Below are 17,199 nucleotides of genomic sequence, written 5' to 3' on the forward strand. Positions count from 1 at the left end.
GGTGCGCGGTGCACGGTGCGGCGCTGCCCCTTCTCCCGCGCCGCGGCCGCCCTGCGGGTTATAAAACCCCGCCGCCGCCTTCCGACACACCCCCACCTCCCCGCCCCGCCGCGCTTCCTCCTCGACTCCAAAGTCCCCCGGCTGCGGGCCTAGCCGCGCGGGGCGGGGACCGACGCTTCCTGGCCCGCCTGGGCAGGGGCGCCCGCCCGGGGAGGGGCCAAGGCGGACCCCGCGAGCTGCAGCCCGGGAGAGGCGGGGGGGCTCAGGTCAGGCCCTCTCAGAGGAGGCAGGAGAGGGGGAGCTCCCCCGCGACACACGCGCACACCCCCCTCCGAGGCAGAGGGAGCCGGCAGTTTGCTGGAACACCCCAAGTCTGCACACGGTGCCCTCTCCTTGCCATCACCCAGCCTCGGCGCGGGGACCCGGGAGCCCGGCGGTGCCCGGGGCTCAGTCTCGCGGCCGAACGGCCCCAGGCCTCTCTGGGCTCCGGAGCGACAACGTGGGGGAGCTGTCCGCGGCGCCGCTGGTGCAGCAGAGATGGGGGTGCTGATCTGTCGCCCGGTCCGGCTTCTCCACCAGGCCTGGGGGAGGGGGTGTGGCCTGCACCCGCGACGGGAAGTTTCGGCTTTCGGCTTTGGCTTTCGAGAGGGGCTCGGAGCCCCGGGCTCACCTGTGGCCCGGGGAGGGGGTGAAGGGGAGGGGGGAGGGGGGGACTTACCAGAAAAGGAGCGGGGAACGGAGAGGCTGTTCCGGGAGGGTTTGTAAAGAGGCACGGGAGCGCTGGCACACATGCCCCCTTCCCACTGGGGACACAAGCCGTCAGTGGCTTCCGCAGAAACCACCCCACAGACTTGCAGCCTTTGGGAATTGCAAGATGAACTGTCGCGGGGGAGGTCCCCCTTTCCAGCCTCTCTGTCACCAGAGAGCTACCCCCTCATTGTGACAGATGAAGAAATTAAGACTCAGGTTTGAGTGGCTTGCTCCCAGTCACCTCAGGCCTCCACACTCCCCGTCAATCTTTTCCTGTGTCATCCACGTGTCCCTCCAAGTGAGGAGCACAGGGAGGGAAGAGAGTGGCATCTTTCTGAGGTGGCTGTGGAAGCTGAGGCTCCTCTCCTAACTCCTCAGCACCAGGGCAGCCCTCCTCAGAGGTGGGAGAACTCTATACCCTGGCAGACCTGGACAAGGGTGTGGGAGGGGATGGTGGAAGAAGCAGGAGGCGGGGCAGAGGAAGCAGGAAAGGAACAGCTTGGGTGGCTCCCCAACCCATTCAGCAGCTTGAGGCAGTTGGGAAGGAATCCAGTATCTGCGTGTGGACGATGCCTGAGGCTCCGAGGGACACATGGGCTCCCCTTGTCATATGGAGTATGTGCAGGAGGCTGTGACCCGAGAACCCCTGAGATGGCTTATGAGATGACAGGGGGCCAGGAACAGGTGTGTGAAGGGGGACGGGGTAGAGGTGGCCAGGAAGATGGTTGCTCCAGAGGGGGAGGCTGATTGGTGCTGTCCTTAGACTGAGCAGAGGCAGGGGACAGAGAGCTGGGGGCCCTGTGGCTTTCCCTCATGCCAAGGGACACTGGGGCACCTTAGGGCTGGTTAAGTGGCCCCCTGTGACCAGAGCAGCCCTAGCAGGGGTGACGGGCCAGGAGGAGGGTGAAGCAGTGGGCTGGGGCTCTCCTTCTCAGAACCATGTGGCTCTCAGGTGGTCCTAACAGCCTGGTGTTCCACACTTCGAGCCCCGTTGCACACAAGTGAGCTGCTGTCTTCTGGGAGGGAGGAGTCTCCACTGCTGGTTTGCAGTGTGTGGGGGGGGAGCTGTGTTGAGAATAACACCCCTCAGGCCTGAAGGAAGGATCAGGGTGGGGGGTGGGGGTGCAGGATGGTTGGAGTGGAGGAAGAGCCTAAGGCTTATCTTGTAACCTGGGAGCCTTTCTCTGTCATCAGAAAAGGAACCCAAGGAAAGCAGGCTGAAGGGAGATTTCAGTCCCGACTTCCGTCTGAAGAGCTGCCCAATGAGAACCTACCTAGGAGGACAGGCAAGCAGGCCAGTCCGTTCTCAGGTCTGTGTGGCATCATGATGTCTATAGAACATATGGGTTAGAGACTGAGTTCAGCATGGGACGGCTTCTGCCTCATTGAAAAATAATTGAAGCAAACGTAAATGGGTTGGAAGATAATCTCCTCCCCATGGTTTACATGGAGCAAACTGATGCCAGGGCTGGTTGGAGGCGTCACTCCGTGCCTCCCTAACGGTCACATTTACTATAATAGTCTGCTTCCTCCCACACCATCGGTTTCAGGAGATAGGGACGGGGTCTGATTCCCTGGTTTTCCCAGAGCTTAGCACAGTGCCTGGCACAAAGCAGACCCTCATTTAAGGAAGGGATAAAAGGAATAAACATCATTCATATTCACTTTCCAGGTGGCAGGCTCCCAGCCTCCTGCAAGAATAACAGGAAGAGCTGAAGCTCACTAATTTGGAATTTGCAATAATATTGACGCCACAACCTTGATCCCAATGAGTACAAGTTAAAAATAACTTCTTTCTCTCTCTTTAGGGTCTTATTCACAAGGGGGAGGTATAATAAGAATACATGTTACATTTAGATAGCACTTTAGACCTCCTCAATTCTTTTGTGGGAATTAACTAATTTGATATTGATACTATCCCTGAGAGTTAGGAAGGAGAGACTGTCCTTTGGTCATTTACTTTTTGTCTGCCATCAAAACAATGGAGGGGGTTCTGGTTCCTATAGGAGAAGACATTATGATTAGGCCAGTGCAAAGAATTGTGGATGCCTGACCCAATAAAGGAAATGCAGTCTGCTTGGGAGGACATTCACTATCTCCACCTCTCTTCCAGGGAAGGAGAAATCACCAGCTATCACAGTTGGAGGAAAAAAAAAAAAAACACCTTAGAAAATATGCCCCAAATGGAATACAATTTGAGAGTCTATAAATAAACTCTTATATTTATTCAATTGATTTTTTGATAAGGGTGTCTGGACAATTAAATGGGGTGGAGGGAAAGGGAAGAAATTCTTAACAAATGGCTCTGGGACAACTGGATTTCTACCTACCAGAGAATAGAGTTGGACCCCCACCTCATACCATTTACAAAAATTAACCCAAAATAGATCATAGACAATGTAAGAGCTAAAATCATAAAAATCTTAGAACATAGATATAAATTTTTGTGACCTTAGATTAGGCTGTAGTTTCTTAGATACGATACCAAAAGCACCAGTGACAAAAGAAAAATTACGTAAATTGGACTTTGTCAAAATTAAAACCTTTTGTGCTTCAAAGGACACCATCAAGACAATGAAAAAGACAACTCACAAAATGGGAGAAAATATTTGCAAAGCATGCATATGATAAGGGACTTGTGTCCAGAATATTAAAGAACTCTTACAACTCAACAAAAAGACAAATAACTCAATTTAAAAATGGACAGAGGATTTGAATAGACATTCTCCAAAGAGATACACAATGACCAATAGGCACATAAAAAGATTCTCAACTTCATTAATCATCAGGAAAATGCAAATCCAGCCACAAAATGAGCTACCACTTCACACTAACCAAGATGCCTAAAATAAAAAAGATAGGGCACCTGGCTGGCTCATTCAGAAGTCTGTGACTCTTGATTTCTGGGTTGTGAGTTCATGCCTCACATTGGGTAGAGAGGTTGCTTTTAAAAAATAAATTTAGGGTAGCCTGGGTGGCTCAGCGGTTCAGTGCTACCTTAAGCCCAGTGCGTGATCCTGGAGACCCGGGATTGAGTCCCACGTCGGGCTCCCTGCGTGGGGCCTGCTTCTCCCTCTGCCTGTGTCTCTGCCTCCCTCCCCCCCTCTCTCTGTGTCTATCATGAATAAATAAAATCTTAAAAAAAATTTTTTTTAATTTAAAAAGACAATAAATGTTGTTGAGGATGTGGGGAAATCGGAACCCTTATACACATTGCTAGTGGGATTGTATAATGATGCGGCCACTTTGGGAAGCAGATTGGCAGTTCCTCAAATTGTTGGTTGTAGAGTTACCAGGTGACCCTGCAACTCCATCCTGAGGTATATACCCAAGAGAACTGAAGATGTGTCCACACAAAAACTTTTACACAAATGCTCAAAGCAGCATATTGTTATTCACAACAGTCCAAAAATGGGAAACAACCCAAATGTCCATCAACTGATGGATAGACAAAATGTAGTATATTCATACAATGGAATGTTATTCTTCCACAAAAAGAAATGAAATATTGATTATATGCTACAAGTATTGATGCTATTACATACTACAGCATGGATGAACCTTGAAAACATTATGCTGAGTGAAAGCAGCTGGTCACAGAAGGCCACATATTTTAATAAACCATTTATATGAAATTTTTAGAATAAGCAAATCTGTAGAGACAGAAAGTAGACGAGTGGGTGCCAGGGACTGGGGGGAGGGGAATTGGGAGTGGCTGCCAATGGAAAGGAGTTTCTTTATGGGATGATGAAAATGTTCTGAAATTGGCAGTGATGGTGGCATAACTACAAGTATACTGAAAACCACAGAATCGTACACTTCAAACGGGGGAATTTTATAGTACACGAGTTATATCTCAATAAAATTGTTTATTAAAAAATATGCCCAAATGTTTACTTCTGTCATTCTACAGTCATCAAGAAATTTTCTGATGTTGACTGGCTTTCAGAGAAGCTGTGCTTCTCTTACTGAAAATACCCACCTACTCCATTTGCTTAGCCAAAACCTACCCATCTCTCAAAGCCCAGCCCATAAACAGTTCTAGTTTCTTTAATCCACGCTAATCTCTTTTCCATATTTATTCAGCATTAGCTCACACAGGCACCAAAAGCAAAGTGTAGGGTAAATAGCACTGGATTAGGAGCCAGAAAAATCTGGGCCACACAAGTCTTATGACCTGTGCAAAATAACCTCTCCGAGCGTGTGTAAATGGCTGTAAGCACTTTTATCCATCCTCCTTCCAAGGGTCATGAGAAAATGAAGACAGATCTCTTGTCTGTTGTCACACAAAAACAAGATGTTATTAATATAAAAATCATCAGCTCCCATTCGCTATATGCAAGGCACTAGGCTGAAGGAGAAATACAAATTTATTGCCTTTAATGTAAAAAATGGGGTGAAGAGAAGATTAGGTCCCTGAGGCCACTTGCTAAAGGCTCACATCAGTAGTCGGTGCTAAGGAGTTGGGAGGAAGAAGGCTTCAGCAGGCAGGAGGGGAAGGAGGGCGGAATCTGAGAGAGGTAGGCTCCTCAGGCAGAGGGTGAGAACAAGGATGCTGAGAGGCCAAGATCAGCACGGTTTGTTTAAAGCCAGCCAGCAGTGTCCAGTGGAACTTTCTTATGATGGCAGAAATGTCTGTCCAACAGAAATATAATGAGAGCTGCATATAGAATTTTATATGTCTGGTAACCACACTTATTTTATTTTATTAAAAAAATTTTTTTGATCCCTGCTTGGGATCTATTCCATATATATATATATATATATATATATATATATATATATATATAAATTATTATTATTCATGAGAGACAGAGAGAGAGAGAGGCGGGCAGAGACGCAGGCTCCATGCAGGGAGCCCGACGTGGACTCGATCCCGGGTCTCCAGGATCATGCCCCGGGCTGAAGGCAGGTGCTAAACCGCTGAGCTACCCAGGCTGCCCTGGTAACCACATTTAAAAAATAAAAAGTGGGGCATGGGGGGCTCAGTTGGTTAAGCATCTGACTTCGGCGCATGTCATGATCCCAGGGTCCTGAGATGGAGCCCCTCATTGTCCAGCTGCATCTGGCTCCCTGCTCAGCGGGGAGCCTGCTTTTCCCTCTCCAACTTGTGCTCTCTCAAATAAACAAAACAAAACAAAAAGAGATAGGTAACATTCATTTTAATAACAGTCATGTAATAATTTAATATTTTATGTAAACCAATATATCCAAAATAGTCATTTCAACATGCAATAGTTATAAAAATAAGTCATGAGATATTTTACCTTTTTGTGTGTATGCTAAGTCTTAACAATCCTGTGTGCATTTTTTTTTAAAGATTTTATTTATTCATGAAAGACACAGAGAGAGAAAGGCAGAGACATAGGCAGAGGGAGAAGCAGGCTCCAGGCAGGGAGCCTGATGTGGGACTCTATCCTGAGACTGTGGATCATGCCCTGAGCCAGGGGCAGGTGTCCAACCGCTGAGCCACTCAGGGGTCCTTCCTGTGTGCATTTTACACATCACGTTTTGGATGCTAAATTTTCAACAGAGAGTGAAATGTAATCCTACCAAAACAAAAGAGTTGTATTCAATGGAAAAATATTTTGTACTGTTTCTGTATTAATTAATTAATTAATTAATTAATTAAAAGATTTTATTTATTTATTCATGAGACACACACACACACACACACACACACAGAGGCAGAGGCACAGGCAGAGGGAGAAGCAGGCTTCCTGCAAGGGACCCAATGCAGGACTCGATCTCAGACCCCAGGATCATGGCCTGAGCCAAAGGCAGACACTCAACCGCTGAGCCACGCAGGTGTCCCTGCTTCTGTTTTTAAATTATAATTAAAGAAAATTAAAATCCAGTTACACTGGCCACATTTCATTTAGGGCTATTAGTTTTCATGTTGGTCAGTGCAGCCCTAGAGTTAAAATTATGAGGGTAGATTGTGGGATTGAAGCTGGAGATAGCTTCTAAATCCACACCTCCAGCCCAGACCTCCTTGGGCTCTAGGCAAGTGCTCATTTGCCTTCCAGAGTTTCTGTCTGGGGTCTGGATTATGATCGTGATGACTGTACTATCAACTCCTTTCCCCCAGAGGCCACCCCACAAGGAAATGTGGAATCCTAGCTTTGCAGAGTACTTTAGGGCTCACCTAGCCGAGTTGCCTCCAAATGGGATCCTGGACGCTTTGGGGTCCTTGAAGGTGCTCATGAAGGTCAGATACCCACTTCCAACTGAAATCATACATTTCCCCAAGGTGCAGGTGCTGCACAGGTTACTTACAGCATGCCATTTTGCACTTTCAGTGGACACACAGCAGCTAGGTTGGGAACACTAGTAGTCTCCATCTAATCACAAGCCTGGCTGCTTTATTTCACTCTGTAAGTATTACTGAGACCCTGTTACAGCCAGGCACCTCTGCATGCGGAGGTCTTGGCACAGAGCCAAACAGAGGCCAGCTGTGCATGTGTCTGTGGCCCGGGAAGGATGATGCTCTGTTGAGGCAGGGGCTGGAGTAGAGAGGAGGACCCACAGACGTGCTTCCCCACCAAGGGCTTCAGGGAAGAAAGGCCTTGAAGGGGGACAACCAGCAGCCCAGTGGACATCTGGGGAGGGGCTGTTGTGGACCTGCTCCCCATCTTTGAGGAAGAGCCAGATATTGGGCCAGTGTGGCTGGAGCACAAGGAGCCATAGACAGGCTAAGTGCAGACGGGAGATCAGAGTGTGTTTAATCTTGCCTGTTGGAGTGGGGACCTGGTTATCCTGAGATGAGAACCCAATGGAATTACAGTATTGGAGATAGACTTTCGTTTTTTAAAAATGTATTTTTATATAATATATACATTATAAATAATATAAATATGTATACATGATATCTAATGTAATGGGTGTTAAGAAATATAATTAAATGAACACCATAAACTCCCTTTGCCAATATTATTGTCTAGCTGAGACCCGTCCTTCTCTTTTCTGTCTTCTGCTCCCGCATGCACCCCCATTTGGCTTCTCTGAATGTTGTTTATTACTCTTCACTTTTGGAGATTTGTTTATTCGAGAGAGAGAGCAAGAGTGCACAAGCGGGAGGGGCAGAGAGAGAGGGAGAGTCCGAAGCAGACTCTGCACTGAGCTCGGAAGCCTGACTCAGGGCTCCATCCCAGGACCCTGAGATCACGGCTTGAGCCGAGAAACCAAAAGTCTATCACTCAACTGACTGCACCACCTAGGTGCCCCTACTCTCTTCACTTTTATTTTTTTTTAAGATTTTGTTTATTTATTCATGATAGACGCACAGAGAGAGAGGGAGGGAGGCAGAGACACAGGCAGAGGGAGAAGCAGGCTCCATGCAGGGAGCCCAACATGGGACTCGATCCCGGGACTCCAGGATCATGCCCTGGGCACTTAAACTGCTGAGCCACCCAGGCTGCCCCTCTCTTCACTCTTAAAGAATAGTTTCAGTACTTTGTGTATTTCTAAACATCACACTGTTTAGCTTTGCTTGTTTTAGAATTTTATAAAAACGTGTCACCTGGGAACATACCTAAGAGAAATGAAAATGCATGCTGTGCAAAGACTTGCATGCAAAGCAGTATTATTCAAAGTAGCCGAAAAGTGAGAACAATCCAGATGTCCATCAACTTGTGAGTGGGTGAGCAACATGTGGTTATGTCCACATAATGGAATATTATTGGACCTTAAAAGGAATGAAGTTCTGATACATGCTACAGCATGGATGGAGTCCCAAACATGATGCCAAGTGAAAGAAACTAGACACAAATGACTACATATTGCACAATTCTATTTATATATAATGTCCAGGGGGATCCCTGGGTGGCGCAGTGGTTTAGCGCCTGCCTTTGGCCCAGGGCGCAACCCTGGAGACCCGGGATCGAATCCCACATCGGGCTCCCGGTGCATGGAGCCTGCTTCTCCCTCTGCTTATGTCTCTGCCTCTCTCTCTCTCTGTGTGACTATCATAAATAAATAAAAATTTTAAAAATATATATATATAATGTCCAGAGAGGTCAAATCTATAGAGATGGAACATAGATCAGGGGTTGCCTGGGGCTGGAGATGGGAATAGGGAGGGGTGACCAAAAGTGGGCATGAGGGTTATTTTTGAGGTGATGGAAATGTACTGAAATTAGATAGTGTGGTAGTTGCACAATTCTCTATATTAATCTAGTAATTGCACACTTAAAATGGCTGACTTATGCTACAACACGGAAGTGTAAATTAAATTATATTTTTAGGGGTACCTGAGTCAGTCGGTTGAACGTCTGACTCTTGATTTTGGCCCAGGTCATGATCTCAGAGTTATGAGATCAAGCCCCGAGCTGGGCTCCATACTCAGGAGGGAGTCTACTGGAGATTCTCTCTCTCCCTCTCTCTCTGCCCCTCTACCCTACCTCTTGTGCTCTCTCCCTCTCTAAAACAAATAAGTAAATCTTTAAAAAAAATATTTTGATACAGCTTTTTTCAAAAAGACATATTAGTCTTCTGAGGCTTGTTTTTTTCTCACAATTATGTTTCTGAGACTCTACTGGTGTTGTTGCAAAGAGTAGTAGTAGTTCATTTATTTTCACCCATCGTGATGACATTACAATTTATTTCCCCAGCTTCTAATCCTGTCATTGGATATGTGAGTTACCTCTTGTTTTTTGCTATTACAAAACAATATGCCAGTAACACGTTTGTACACGTCTCCATGGTATGCAGTATATGTATGTTGAATAATAAAATATCAGGGCTTGTATATACTGTATGTCTTTTCTTTCATGTCATTTTTCAGAAATTCATTAGTATTATAATTTATAAAACTATTGTTTTCCCAGCATTGAAAAGTAAAACAAAAACAAAACTAGTCCTCATTGAGAAACACTGCTGTCAGGAATACACTAGGAGTAAAATTGCTGAGTCAAGGGTATGCAGATGTTCAAAGATATGTAAAAGTTCAAGGGTGTTCAAATGTCAAACTGCTTTCTAAAATACTTATATTGGGGGCGCCTGGCTGGCTCAGTCAGTGGAACATGTGACTCCTGATCTTAGAGTTGTGTGTTCCCACCTTGGGTGTGGAGCTTACTTAAAATTAAAATAAGTAAATAAAAGACAAAACAAAATACTTGTACTAATGTGCACTCCCACCAGCAGTGGATGAGAGCTCCTACACTGGTCCATCTTCACCAACACTTACTATTGTCCAATTTTTAAATTTGTGCCAATTCTGTGGGTAGGACAGGCCTTCCTTCCCCTGCTGCTGATGAGGTCAAACACCTTTTTCATGTAACTGGGGGCATTTGTGTTTCCTCTTCCAAGCTGTTCCTGTTTGTTTCCTTTGCTCATTTCTTTTCTTTTTCTTCTTGATTCATACAGTTCTTCAAATATCCTAGCTAGTAGTCCTTTGTCATTTAAATGTGCCGCAGATATAATTCCCAGTTTGTGACTTGTTTGCATCTTTTTAAAGATTTTATTTATTTATTCATGAGAGACACACACACACACACAGAGGCAGAGACACAGGCAGAGGGAGAAGCAGGCTCCATGCAGGGAGCCCGACGTGGGACTCGATCCCGGGTCTCCAGGATCAGGCCCTGGGCTGAAGGCGGCACCAAACCGCTGAGCCACCCAGGCTGCCCTTGTTTGCATTTTCTTGGTGTGTCTCAATCACAGAAGGTCTTACTTTTTTTTTTTTTTTTTTTTTAAGATTTATTTGAGAGAGACAGAGATAGAGAGAGAGTGAGCACAAGCGAGAGACAGGGACAGGGAGAAGCAGGCTCCCCACTGAGCAAGGAGCCCAACGTGGGGCTCGATACCAGGCCCTGGGAATCGTGACCTGAGCCGAAAACAGATGCTTAACTGACTGAGCCACCCAGGCACCCTGAAGGTCTTACGTTTAAAGTAGTTGGGTTTTATCTGTTTGGTTAGCGCCTCTTCACTCCTCGTAGATCATGCCTTGGGGAGATCACGGTCAAAGCCCCAGCCTGGCCCCCACTGAACTGACAAGTTCCAGAGCAGAGCATGGACAACCCCTTTTAATATGGACCCTCCTGCCCCCAGCCTCATGTCAGCCCCACTTTATACTCAGTGGTTTATTTTAAAGCTTTTTTATTTTTTCACCTGTCTTTCTCTGCTCCTTGGACCCCCCTGTTGGTTTACAGAACCCCAAGTTAAATCCAAACTCTGGTACAAGCTCCTTTTTTAAAAAAAAACAGTCCAGAGGTCTTCTGTTTATTTATTTACTTACTTATTTTTACACCTGTTAAGCCATGAATTCTTAGGAACTGGTTCCAGGAGCTCAGGCTCCATTCCACCAGTTCTCCCCATGTGCGCCTCTGGGCGGAGCAAGTTGGTGTTTCTGGTGAACCCAGGTAACTTTCTCTTTGGCTTCTTTCTTTTTCTCATCATCTTCCTTCCCACGTTTCAGGAAGCTATCTTGGCTCTTAGAGCGTTTAATATGCTCAGTACGTAGGTTAATTCTCTTGGCAAGAAACTCGCCCTTAACTTGTTTACAACAATGCCAACAGCATGCTGGGTAACACTGCAGGCTCTTCCAATTTTGCCATGGTAACATTTGTTGGGCATTCCTTTTTGAACACTGCCCATTCCCTTGATGTCTACAATTTCACCTTTCTTGAAGATTTGCATGTATGCAGCCAAAGGAGCAACTCTTGTGTTTTCTAAAAGGCCTAGAGAGCGTACAGTGGTGCCTCTCTTCTTTCCCTTTGGGCTGGTTGTTCTGGCACCTTGGTGGAAGAGGGGGTTCTGGCTGAAAGGCACACCTCCTCCTAGAAGTGTTCCAGCCCCCCAAGGCTGAGTCACTTCTTCCTCTATTTAGGGGGTTAGTCTGCCTAAGCATCAGGTGATTGACAGGAGACAGGTTTTTGACTATTAAAATGGAAGATCTTTCACTTTGAGTAAGCATGGTTTATTAAACACAGTATTTCAAAACATGGGATGCCTTAACGGTGGGATGTTTGGGAGGGGAAATATGGTTGGAAACTCTTACCAGAGATGCCTATGGTAGTCCTGACATCCACCTGCCTCCACCTAAACATTTCCGGGGACAGGAAGCTCACTACCGTTGGGGGCTGGACTGCTCTAGTTGTTAGAAACTGTGTCTTATGCTGTGTCTCCTGCCTCGTCATTTATACTTGCTGTTCTTCACTCTGCTCTCTAGAGAAACACCTAGTGAGTCTTTTCGCTCTTTGACATGACTACCCTCCAACATGAGAGGTAGCTTCCATGTCTATCTGTGTCTCCTTTTCTCCAGGAGAAATCTATCACCTTCAGTGATTCCTGGGAAGAGACAGTTTTCAGATTCCTCTGCACATGATCACCCTCTTGTGAACAGACTGCAGATTTTCTGCATCCTGTGTACATTGTATATCCTTGTTTGAGGAAAGCCTCGGGGCCGGTCTAACAGTGTAGAGGGGGCCCTGAGCCAGTTAACGGGAGTCTCCTGGGGCAGCTGCAGAGGGCCGTGGCTGTGCTGGCGGGCTCGTCAGCCCTGGCGTTCCCACAGAACCCAGGAGCTGACGGAAACCACTTTGTTTATGCGCCTCGCCTCGTTACCATCTACATGCAGAGCATCTACAGAATCCACCCTTCTGCTTGGGCTCAGCACTCCTCTCTTTTAAGGAAGTTTTCTTAACGTTTGTGTCTCCTTTTAGCTCTCTCCACAGCTTCATGTCAAGCACATCTTTAATAAGCAAGACAGTGTTTTGTTTTGTTTTTTAAATGTTGATATTCCAAAGAACGCATCCTTGGACTCTCTGTATTACATTCTGCATCAGGCCCCCCGGCTCCCTGGAAGCAGGGCCAAGGGGAAGGGGTGTTTCTTCACTCTGGGCCCACGGTGAAGCCCAGCTTTGCCATAGCCACGGACAGTGACAACCCATCTCCGCCTCCCAGGCCAGGAACCTCTGAGTAATCTTTGACTCATAGCGGTCCTGTCTCCTATTGCCTAATTTTGCCTGGTCTTCATTAAAAACATTCCCTGCTTTTCTTTCTCACTTGTTCCTCTGCACATTTCTCCTGAGACCACCGTGCTTCTGCCAGAGATGGTCTCACTAACACAGACTACCTGGATGTTTAACAAGCAATTCCAAAGACCTGATGGGCCCTGAGCCCCAGCTAGGAGTATTGCTCCAGCTGAACCCTGACAGAAGGGATAGGAGTCGATCAGGCCAGTTGTTAGAAGGCACATTTCCAGCAGAGGAAACAGAAAGTTATGCTAGTCAGCATTCGGATGTGAGCAGAGGTTAGAAAAGCAGGCTGAGGCTGTCAGAGCCAAGGTGAGTGGTCAGCCTCCCTCCTAAGGAAGGCTTTAGGTTGGGCAGTGCCTGGCCACATTTGTATTTTAGAGCCAGCAGTGAAGATATGATTAGCAAACTTAGAGGGCTGGAGGTGGTGGGAGAAGACAATGGGCTAGGGCCCCCCAGACACCTAGGGCAGTGGTAGATTCAGGAGTGTGCCAAGGGACATGGGACAGGAACTGACCGGTTGGAGTGGAAGGGGCAGGAGGAGACGAGGGAGGTGACAATGCTTTGAAAGACATGTTCCTCGGAGGGGAACATTCTAGAAGCAGGTTTGGGTGGTGGGAAGGAAAGGAAATGACTCAGTTTTGGAGGGTGCTGGTCCTTTGGTGTGAGGAGGTGGGTGACTGGGGAGCCAGCTCCTCACTCCCACAGCAGCTATGGATCCTCTGGTCCACTTCTATGGGTCCTCCATGGGATCCTTTGTGCCTTTTCTCTGCCTGCCTTCTGCCTATTGAGAGGCTGCTGATGCCAGAGAACATCCATCCCAGAGAACCTTCAGGAGGTGTTGAGTGCTTCCCCTTCCCAAGCCCACCATCTTTTCTCTCTCAATCCCTGTTCAGTGAACGTGGAAAGGCAGGTAAAGGTTCCCTGCAGAGGACTGAGGAGCATTCAGAGTCCTGTCCCAGACCCTTGTCCTTTCACAAAACCAGGCCAGGCATTTTCCCTGATCATACCTCCTTACTCCATTTCACCAACATGAACGGATCCTCCTATGCTGTGGATGCTGTGTGGGTGCTGGAGATACAACAATGTACCATGATATCAGGCCATGTGCATTGAGCCAGGCATCTAAGTGCTTTATATATCTTAATTAATTTAAATCTCCTAGCAGCCTTATGGGTTAGCTACTATTCAATTCCCACTTTACAGATGAGGAAACTAAGGCACCAAAAGGTTGGTAAGTTGACTAAGGTCACACAAGTGGTGGAGCCCAAATGCAAAGTCAGATAAATGCCCGCACTGTAAGCCACTGCACTGTTCCCTCCTGCTCTCCCCTCCAGAATGCTGTCTCTGTCTACTTTCACAGGATAGGTCAAGTGCCATACTCTTTAGAGTCAGGATGTTCTTATTCTGGATGCCGTATCTCAACCTCACTTCTCCTGGTATTGCTCCTGATGAGGGATCTCTGTTGCAGTCCCCACATGAATGTGGACAGACAGGACACCTTCCCCTTCCTGGCTTCTCACGGCTCTTCTTGCTCCACCTGTCCTCCTTCCAGTCCCACCACCGCCACTGTCTCTACTTACAGACCCTCATTACCTCTCACGGGCCCCTCTTCTGGGGCTGGGCTCACTAACATGGGGCTCAGGCCAGACAGGGGTCTCCCCCTGGGGGCCATTCTCACATGCAGCCTGGAAATGGATGTCTGTCCTCAAGCACAAACCTGAAAACAGCATCTGTTGGCAAAACCCTTCTCCACGCCTCATCACCTAAGGGATAAAATCTGCACTCCTCAGCATGAAGGCCAAAGTCCTTCCTTGTGTGGCCCCTACCTCTCCGGGTCCCTGTATCAGTGCCCCTGAGGTCCATCGCTGACAACTCCAGCCTTGATAAAGTGTTTGGTAGTCAGCAATAAAGGGAGCAAAATAAGAAGAGTCAGATATAAAAAGTCCATCAGCATATATCAGCCAAGTTGCCAGCTGTCCTTCCTTGGTCACAATATCTTTTATCCCAAGGATCCTTTCTATATATATATATTTTTTTGCAGTTAAAATATTATTTCTTTCATAAAATGGTGGTTATTAAAGTGCTGTTATTTTTTTAAAAATATCTTTATATGGCAAAATGAAAATTGTCTGCAACTCCACTCAGACTCCATCTTTTTCCTGGTGACTCAGTGGTCTAAGGAAGCTGTCCCAGGGTCTGTCCTGCCCAGCCCCCAACCGTGGCCTGGTCCTGCGCCATCGTCCCCCCTGGCCTGGCCTCTTTTCCAAAGCGGGGCCTCGGCCTTCGGCGGGGACACGGGTCATCTGCACGCTCTCTTCCCCCCAACCCCGGGGCGCCGGGCCTGGGAGCCAGGCACGCTCCTGTGCTCCTGTGCTCACGTCTACGTTTGCCCAGCGAGCCCGGTACTGCGGCGGCCACCCAGGTACCCGGCAGCTTTCCTGACGTCCGGACCAGAACCAATGTGTTCCAGCCTCCCCCGCAACAGGCGCGGCTGCGGTGGGGGCGAGGGGCTCTGCACCTGCCCGGACCTCCGCACGCACCCAGCACCCACCGCCAGTCCCGGCGGGCCCCTGGGGAGCGCACGGGCTGAGGGTCAGGCCCCCCTTGTTTGCGAGAGGCCAGGAACTGCCTGCTCTCTGGGGTGCCGGAGATGATCATCTGTCTCCCGGGCCTCCAGGGAAGCTCAGGCCAGGCAGGGAAAGGGAGGGAGGGCAGGGAGAGGGACCAGAGAGAGAAGCTGAGACAGAGAGGGGGACAGGAGCACAACAAGGCCTAGGGTGGCAGCAGAGACAGAAACACAGGGCCCCGCAGAGAAGGTGGGGGCAGCTGCCATCAGGGTGGCGGGGGGTGGGGGGCTGGAGCTGGGGGTCTGGCCAGCCTCTCCCGGGGCTGTGGAAAGGACCTGCCAGTTGGCTCTAACACAGTTTCCACGGTGGGACCCAGAGCATAGGAGGCAAACTCCTTTCCGGGTTCAGCCCTCACCTGTCCATGTCCAGGGCCCTGGCAAAGTCCTCTGAACACCCAGACCCCTGAAGAGCCTCCAGGACTGCTGTCAGGCTGGGCAGCACCCTGACCCTGCCTGGCCTCCCCACCGCTGAGGACCCTTACGATAAACTCCCTGAAGGAATCAGAGTTGGTCAGAGGGACTCCTGGAGGAGAATATGACATTTTGTTTTCCATTACTCTGTAGTCGCTTGTTTCAGGAAGTACCTCTTGAGAGGGTCTTTTAAGCAGATGTCAGAAAGGCATATGTTGACAAGATGGCAGTGCCCTGTTGTGGCTAGACAGGGGCCACCTCATGTCACCCCCCTTGAGGGTGACATAGTTGGCCAACATGCCTAGGAAGAAAGAATGTGAGCTGAGACCCTTCTATCTTAGCAAACCTCCTCTGATGTCAGCTGGCAAGACAGGCGCTAGGGCTTCTGGGAGAAGCCTCTCCATGGAGAAACCTGCATAAGGCCAGTGGAGGTCCCTGCAGTGGCCTGGTTCTGGAAGGAATGGCGGTGGCCTGGCCACTTGGATACTGGGGATGCCACAGGGGCAGTAAACAGCACTGGGCCACTCTAGAGCTCAGGAGCTGGGCTCACTAACATGGGGCCATCACATTTGCTTGTGTCCAGCTGCCCAGGCAAGCAGGTGCAGCTGGGTCTCGAATTCTCAATGAAGTGAAGCCAAGACTGAGCCCTTGGCCAAAATAAGCCCTGAGGGTACTTTATCAAATGAGGAGAGGCCTTTGGGAGGGGAGAAAAGCTCACGATAGCTGAGAGTGCTCAAAGTCCTGTCAATGTCAGGATGTGACATTGCCGTTCAAGCTGTAAAGGGCACAGTGGACAACAGGATGTTGGGATGGATGACTTAGTAAAGTCTCCAAGTAGTAACTTTGCCTTTCAAAAATACAGTCTTAGGTCCTGGAACCTAAGAGCCAGCCCTTGGGCAACATTCTTTTTTTTTTTTTCTTTCTAATATTTTATTTATTCATGAGAGACACAGAGCAAGAGAGAGAGAGGCAGAGACACAGGCAGAGGGAGAAGCAGGCTCCATGCAGGGAGCCCGACATGGGACTCGATCCCAGATCTCTGGGATCACGACTTGGGCTGAAGGCAGGTGCTCAACCACTGAGCCACCCGGGCGTCCCCCTTGGGTAATTCTTGAACCCTGGAGCTTTAGGGTGAGACTTTGAAGCAAGCTTACCCCAGAGACATAAGCTACCTGCTGCTGTCAGAGCAGAAGGCCCCAGTTCTAGCCCTACTCCAGAAGAAGCCCCTCGGATACCTTCTAGAGCAGGAGGCATGACTGGCTCACATCAGGCAATGAGGCAAGAGATAAGGATCAATCTAAACTGGGGGACCAGCTAAGAGGGGGTGATTCTCCCTGGTTGCAGCTCGCTTATTAGCGTCTCCCACTGACTGGCAGGAGGGATCAAGGGGCATGGCTTCCTAGGTAAGGGAGGTTCTAAGGTCAAGATGCCTTC

At 48.5% G+C, this 17,199-nt stretch overlaps 1 long non-coding RNA gene across 1 annotated transcript; it reads left to right on the plus strand.

The window, feature by feature from the left end:
- The first annotated feature begins 719 nt into the window (after positions 1–719).
- On the plus strand, positions 720–2,985 carry LOC111097319. Its single transcript, XR_005364308.1, has 3 exons — positions 720–1,434; positions 1,945–2,060; positions 2,423–2,985. It is a non-coding gene; the product is annotated as an uncharacterized LOC111097319 (long non-coding RNA).
- The last annotated feature ends 14,214 nt before the right edge of the window (positions 2,986–17,199 follow it).

This window comes from Canis lupus, chromosome 9 (genome assembly GCF_011100685.1).
Source record: "Canis lupus familiaris isolate Mischka breed German Shepherd chromosome 9, alternate assembly UU_Cfam_GSD_1.0, whole genome shotgun sequence".
Lineage (NCBI taxonomy): Eukaryota > Metazoa > Chordata > Mammalia > Carnivora > Canidae > Canis > Canis lupus.